Raw genomic sequence first — 7,419 nt, 5'->3', positions numbered from 1 at the left:
AAGCCAGAGAGAAATTCAGATCTTTGTTCAAGACTACTCAGGCAAGAGTGGTGGAGAGAGGATTTGAAATTGGATCAGCCCCACTCTGGAGTCTGAGTTTTGAAACTTGCATGTTAATTATTTTAGATTTAGCCTCTAATTATTCTCAGGCCCCACTTTTTCTCTTTGAAACACTGGCAATTTCCAAGCGATGGATTCCCCTTGCTCAGCAATCTCAGGTGTGGGTAGGGTACCAAGGGCTGGAGATGCTGTGGCTCAGTTGAGGCATGTGCAATTGTGTACACAGTGGGATGTGTCTGTGAGTAATTGTGTCCATGTGTGTTATGGTTTAGAGTCGAGGTGTCCCCCAAAACCTCATGTGTGAGACAATGCAAGGAGATTCAGAAGTGAACTGATTGGGTTATGAAATCCTTAACCAAATTGGTGCCTTAATCCTCTGCTGGGTATTAACTGGGTGGTAACTGTAGATAGGAAGGGTGTGGTTGGAGGAGTGGGTCATGGGTAGCATGCTTTTGGGGTTTATATTTTGTTATTGGTCATTGTAGCTGTCTTTGCTCACTAGTGCCATGTCCTGAGCTGTTTTTCCTCTGGCACATCCTTCCACCGTGATGTTTTGCCCCATGTTGGGCCCAGAATAATGGAATTGGCCATCTATGGACTGAAACTATGAAACCATGAATACCAAATAAACTTTTCCTCCTCTAAAGTTGCTCTTGTCAGGTCTTTTTGTCACAGTGGTGGAAAAAGCTCAAAACAATGTTTCTGACAGGTCTGGGCTGGGGTAGGTGATCTGTGGGTGGAAGGTGGTGCAGGGAAGTGTGGGGGAATCAGAGAACTTCTTTCATCTCTTTATCTACTCTCTTTTAAAGTTCCAGCTCCATTTCCATGTCAGCACTTCTTTCTGCCAGTTTCCTCACCACACTTTAGTACAGAGGGAGCTCCCATCTGCCACAACTAACAAACTGACAATCCCTCGGTTCCCTTTTAATGACTTCCCAGGGTCACACCAGGGCTAAGGTAATGATCTTTTATAGCTTCTGAGAGCAGGGGGTGGATGCAGAGACCCTCAGCACTCAAAGGAGATGCCCTCCAATGGTGCCCCTTGAGGTACTAGCACATCTACAGAGAGCATTATATAACTCTGATAGACCTAGTATGGGTGAGGAGTAATGAATACCCAGCCCGACCCAGGCTGCTTCCTCCATCTGGTGTCACTCTGCATGTTCATGCATTGTCCTCATGCTGTGTCATTTATTTGCTGTGTGTGGCCTGTTAACCAGTTGAGTGTCTTTCAGCCTCTTGCTACCAGGGGTTGTTGTTTTCAGAAAAGACCACCAGAGTCTCTGTGCCCTCTGTGTGCTTCCTCATCAGGAGGGTCCCTCAGTTTATTTCACTTCTTGAGTTCTCCAGAAGCCTGTTTTATTTTTTGGGAACCAAATCCAGGCAGGATGCTTGCTGCTTAGTTGGAACAGCTGTCTCTACAGCTGGGAATTCCAGAATGCTCAGGTGTCCATATTCATTTCTGGGCTTTGTTCTTTAAGGGAAAAAGGAACTTGACCTTAAGGTTTTTTTTTTTTTTTTTGGGGGGGGGGTTGGGGAGCAGTGACAAGACACCTAAAACTATTTATACCACTTGCTGCATTAGGTCAGACCTCGACAGAGAACAGAGATTGGATTTGGCCTTCTGTGTTCTTTGCTTATGAAGAAAACAGATATAATGAAACCATATACCCCACCCCGAACCCAGGCATGCTCAGCATTTTAGAGCTACTCTGGGCTTGTTCGTTCGTTCTCTCTCTCTCTCTCTCTCTCTCTCTCTCTCTCTCTCTCTCTCTCTCTCCCACCTTCTAGAATAAGACTGGGCTGGTGCTTAGGAAACAGAGGGGCTGTTGATCTCTCAGGCCTTAGCATTAAGAATGTAAGATGATCCTGTGAGGAATTGGAATGATGCTAGAGTAGTGGGAGTAAGAGATATTCAGTGTTTGCATGTGTGCAGGTGCACAACACACACAAACGCACACACACACACACACAAAGACACATAGAAAACAATTTGATCTATGAATTCTGAGCAGTCACCATTCCTTAATAACAATTCCACAATACTCTGTCTCTATTCTTTTTCCACCAGAAGAACATACTTATTCACAGTCTATTTCAATATCATCCTGAACAGGATTGGGTTTAGCAGTGCCCATTGTACAAATCAATCAATCAAGCTGCTATAGGCAACCCAGTTTTCCCAGTTTGTGAATGTCTAGAATCCATGAAACTTCTCAGGCCACTGTCCTGCCACCAGAAAGTTTCTTAGGGTCCTTTCTGGTTCTGTGTGTTTTGGGGTGAATTATTTGTTTGCTCCATTCATCAGTTTCCTTATCTGTAAAATGGGGCCATTAGTAGTAACCACCCATCTGGGTAACTGGGAGGACTCAATGAAAGAGAGGACACAGGGAACTTAGCAACACCACAGAGTAAATGCTCACACAAATTGCTTTCCTATTATTGTTATGTAAGATGTAATGATTTAGGCTTCATGGATTTTAATTCAGTATACTTTCTGTTCCACCTGGCCTTTTCAAAGGGACTTTCTGTATCATCTTGAAGGGGTCTGCCCGGGAAGTCACATGGAGGAATCTCACCTTAGTCACAGTGGGGGTTACCATTCATGGAGCAACAAAGCTGGCTGGAACAGCCTGCCAACCCAGTCTCTGCCTTTGGAGTTGGAATTTTCAATAAATCCTATATGTATACCAGAGTACATACCATGGAAACAATACTTGGCCTCAAGCCTCATTTGAATACTTCAGTGGTTTGGGGTATATTTATTTCATTTACCTTCCTACAAAGAAATGAGAGGATAATTATGGGGGTACATGGCAGTGGGAAGGCACAGCCCAAATAGGCCAGTGTCTGATGTTACCTCCTTGCTCTATGGCTCTTAGCATGCCACTGCCCACCCTGGGCCTAATTTCTGCAACTCGGGCAATGGCACTACCAACATTTTAAAATGATGTCCATTTACTGGTGGATGCTGGTAGTCAGGAGGTGTCTTCCTGGTGGAAAGAGTAAGGATACAGAGCTGCCTGGATATAGAGGAGGAGGGTGGAGGAGACAGGTGGGGAAGAGCTGAGCTTGTGAGATAGCACAGGTGAGAAGGAGTAGGAATCCTGAGGCATGAGACACAGTCATCATGAGGTGAGGGAAGAAAGCCAGCACCTTGATATATAGCTGGAGGGTGGCTAGAGGGATCTGGATCCCCCAGCCTTTCAAGCAGCAATGAAAGATTTTGGACTTTATTCCTTGTGCAATGGCAAGTCAAGGAAGGTTTTGAGAGAAATTCTGTGGTCAGATTTTGATTTAATTAAGATCATTATGGCTGCTGCTGAATAGAAAACGTGGAAAAAGCAAGGTTGGCTATGGGATGCCTAGTCAGGAGGCCACTGAAGGCCAGAGATGTGAGGCAGTGGTGGGTAGGACCAGGTTGATGAATGGAGAGAGGGGATGGTACTGGGAGTTGAACCCAGAAGCACTTAACAACTGAGCCATATCTCTAGCCCTTTTTATATTTTATTTAGAGACAGGACTCCTCACTAAATTTCTAGAGGCTGGCTTTGAATTCATCATCCTTGTGCCTCAACCTCCTGAGAATCTGGGATAACAGGCATGAACCACTGTGTGTGGCAAAGGGTACGTAGATTTAAGAGAGATTCAGGAGGGTAAGTCAAGGAGATTTGGTAACTTGGTAGATATAGTGGGTGAGGGAAAGGGGGGTATTTTGGGTGACTTCCTGGCTTCTGGCTTCCACATGTGAGTGGCATGTGAAGCCAGTTCCTGAGTGAGGGTAAACTGGATAGTGGGGTGAAGGAAAGAATAAGAATAAACAACACTCATCTGATTGAATTGCCCTTGAGTGGAAATACATAATTTAATTGGGTCAGCATTTCCTGATAGCTTTACTTCCATAATTCTAAGGACTGAAGAGGATTTAGGAACTACACTTTCTTTGGCTCATTCCCCAGCCTTGGTCATCACCTAGCTATTTGATCTTGGGCACGCCATTTAACAACTTACTTTCAATGTTCTTTTGTGAAATTGAAAAGGTAATAAGTACTAGTTCCAAAAGATTTTGTGAGTATTAAACAGGACGGATGTTGTAAGGAGTACTTTGTAAATGTCAACATTAATGACAAGACTGAGTCTTTATTTTGAGGAGGACAGAAGAAGAGCACATCCAAATTGCAGTCCAGCATTGACCAAAGACTCAACCCAGGGTTTGCTCTCATGCCTTGCATCCCTGGGTGCTCACTGGGGCAGGAAATCTCAGTCCAGAGGAAACCAAAAAGGTACTTGGGGAAGGGAAAAGAAGAAGAAATAACTACTTTAAAGAAGTGGTGATAATATCAGCTCTTTTATCTTGGAAATTCTCTGTAATAAATCACAACATCTTCATAGGTCCAAATGAATTTCAGCAAAGACAGGACACATTAAATAGAAAAAAAAAAAAAAAAAAACAACTGTAATAGCAGAAATAACTTCACAGATCAGACATATTGTTAGTAACAATAAATGTAACTGGGCCATGATTGAGTAAAAGATCAAAACTCTCATATTGGATAAAAGGCATTTGTGTAAATTGGAATGGGTGGGGGGACAAGGATCAAGGACAGGTGGGAGAACAGTTATCCAGGCAGAAATGGGCCTAGTGTATATTACGGCACTCTTAGCTCCAGGGTATCTTAAGTCTGCTTTCAATTGTACTATATAATAATCATATAAATTGACCCTTAGAAGATGTTAGCACCTAGAAAGTAAAAAGTAAATATTTTTGAATATATGATGGGTTATTCACACAATTATCTTGAATTAAATATTTGTTAGTTTGGTTATAGTATATGAAACCAATATTTTGAAAATGAAATTTCACCAATTGTATATGGTTCATCCTAGTACTTTGAACATTTGACTTTGTAGGTTCTTGTTAAATGATCTCATTTGATTCTTGCAAAAATCCTATCTGAAGGATGTGATGTTGTTATTTCCATTTTATAGATGTTGAAACAAGGATCAAAATATCCAGGCCATTGGAACTCATACAGCTAGTGTCAGCAGTGGGGATTCCACCAAGGTTTTCTGAATTCAAAATCTCTTCTTTTGTCACTTTTCAAGTACTAGTGTATATTTTTAATTCAATTGGTCTGATTTTAGGTGACAACTTGTAATTGGAAATTTAAAGGGAATCTAGGCATGTTCTATTCCAAGTAATTTTCTATTCCCTTCATAATAGGGAGTCTGTGGACCTCCAATAGGGTTCAAGGAACCCTAGGAAGCCTGGAGTCATGTGTACAACTCTTTTTCCATGGTGTGCATATGTGCATTTATGTACCATTAATACAATTTTAATAAGCACTCAATAACTGCTTCTATGAGGCAGAAGTCACTGGATTAACCCCACAGTATACAATTCAGAATTGAAATGGACTTCCCTGACATTCTTAGAAAGTCAGAATGAGGATTAAACTCAGGAACCCTGAATTCAGGTTTCAAGCTTCTTTTCCTGACCTACCCATGAAATCAGAAAATTTACCAAAAGCCCTATATTTGACAGCAACATTGATCTCCAGTTGTGTGCTGCACACTTCAGGGTAGATGTTCTTTTTATCTTATTGTACTGTTTCTTGATTATTCCAAAAAGCCAAAGCAGTTAAGTATTGCCTCACCTCCTTTCCTGGTGAACAACCTCCAAATATGACCTACCTCTTCAGGATCATGAACAAGGAAAATGAAGAAATCACAAGACCAATGGATTCTGGACACTGGTCAAGGTAGATGTTTAAATGGTCAATTTTATCATATGGATAAAACTCTATTATACATTTTTAGTGTTTTAGAGAACCATAAATTAAAATGTATTTTTTAAAAATAAAAATGAATAAGAATTTTAGTATCAAAGACCTCTGATATTACCCCTTAAATGACTCAGCTTTTATTAAGTAACTACTTTTTTTCCAAAAAACTCTGATCATCCTAGTGAGCATTAGGGTGGATGTCTCTTGAGGATAGGGATTGTCGCGACCCCTTGCCCGCAAGGAAGACGCAACTCAGGAATCTTCTTTCAGCAGTTTATTCAGGCCCTTGATATTTCTTCTTCTCTTTCTCGGATGCCCCTCCCAGCCTTAATAAAGCATCCCAAGCCCCAATGCAAAGCTGCCGCGTGGAGCTTTTTCACAGGGTGGTGAAAAATTATGTGCCAACTTTCCCAGATAAGGAGTTGTTTGTCACAGACCACAGCGGAGCCAGCGTCATCTTGTAATGGCGACCATAGTCTGTAGAAACGGCAGAAGCGGCTCACCACAGTTCCCCCTTTTCTGTTTTCTTAAAACAATACAGGCGAGAGTAGAGGTCCTATCCCACTGTGCAGAAGTGGCTGCTTAGTATGGCTCAGTCCTAAGGAGGCGCCTTCCCCAGATCTGAGGCCATATCAGCCGACGCCTTTTTTCGTGGGGCGGGGCGTGAACGCGTCTAACCCGCATGCAATAGGACATGCTCTCCTTGAGGTCCTCTTCAAGGATCACTCAAGTGCAGTGCCTTGCCTCGCATCCTGTATCGTGACGATGGTGGACGAAGGGGGATAGGTGAGGCTGAACTGTGGCTGTTTATAATGACAAACAAGTTGACAGCACCCTGAAAGAAAGGCACGAACTTCAAGGCGATAGAAAAGTACTAGTGTGGAAACCCATCTGCGTGCAATGGCAGTAATACCGGCAGAGTGCAAGGGCTTTCCAACACTAACAGAATAACAAGGAAAGTCATGTCGATCCCAGTGCAATGTTATAATAACTTGGGGTGTAACGACCATGACAAAGGTTTACTGCTTAAGATGCGCAAGCCAGACTTGAGGCGAGTTGCCATTTTCTAAAGCTGCAAGAGCTTGTATGATCATAGCCTTTTCTTGTGCATGGCGAGTTTTAAGGCGACAGAGAAGCCACAAACAAAGCACAACACTGAAGCAACACATTGCACCAAAAATGCCTACTCCCACCCACTCTTTGAAGAAGGAAAAAGCAGAAGATATCCAATCGGTGAATTGACCCAAAGTCACTGGTTCGACACGGGTACTATTCAAAACAGCAATCTGAGTTAGTTGAGACTGGATCAAGTTTTCTGCTTCCATGGACCAGGTTCCGGATAGATACTCTCCGATGATGCGGGAGGCATTTCTGGAATCATTAAATCTGACAGAGGTTATACATAAATGTGCACGTTGGTCAACACAACCCAAAAGCACCAAGTCGGCCAATTCTTCTACCTGAGCTTGGAGTAAATCTATTCTTTGGTTGGCAGCTAAAATCCCTGACAAAATATGTTGATTAATTGAATTTTGGGACTCAAGTATGGTAGAAGTTTGTTGAACAACTTGAT

Source organism: Marmota monax, unplaced genomic scaffold (genome assembly GCF_021218885.2).
Source record: "Marmota monax isolate L192 unplaced genomic scaffold, Marmota_monax_Labrador192_F-V1.1 WCK01_AAM20220418_F8-fsc00937, whole genome shotgun sequence".
Classification (NCBI taxonomy): domain Eukaryota; kingdom Metazoa; phylum Chordata; class Mammalia; order Rodentia; family Sciuridae; genus Marmota; species Marmota monax.
This window is presented reverse-complemented; position numbering follows the sequence as displayed.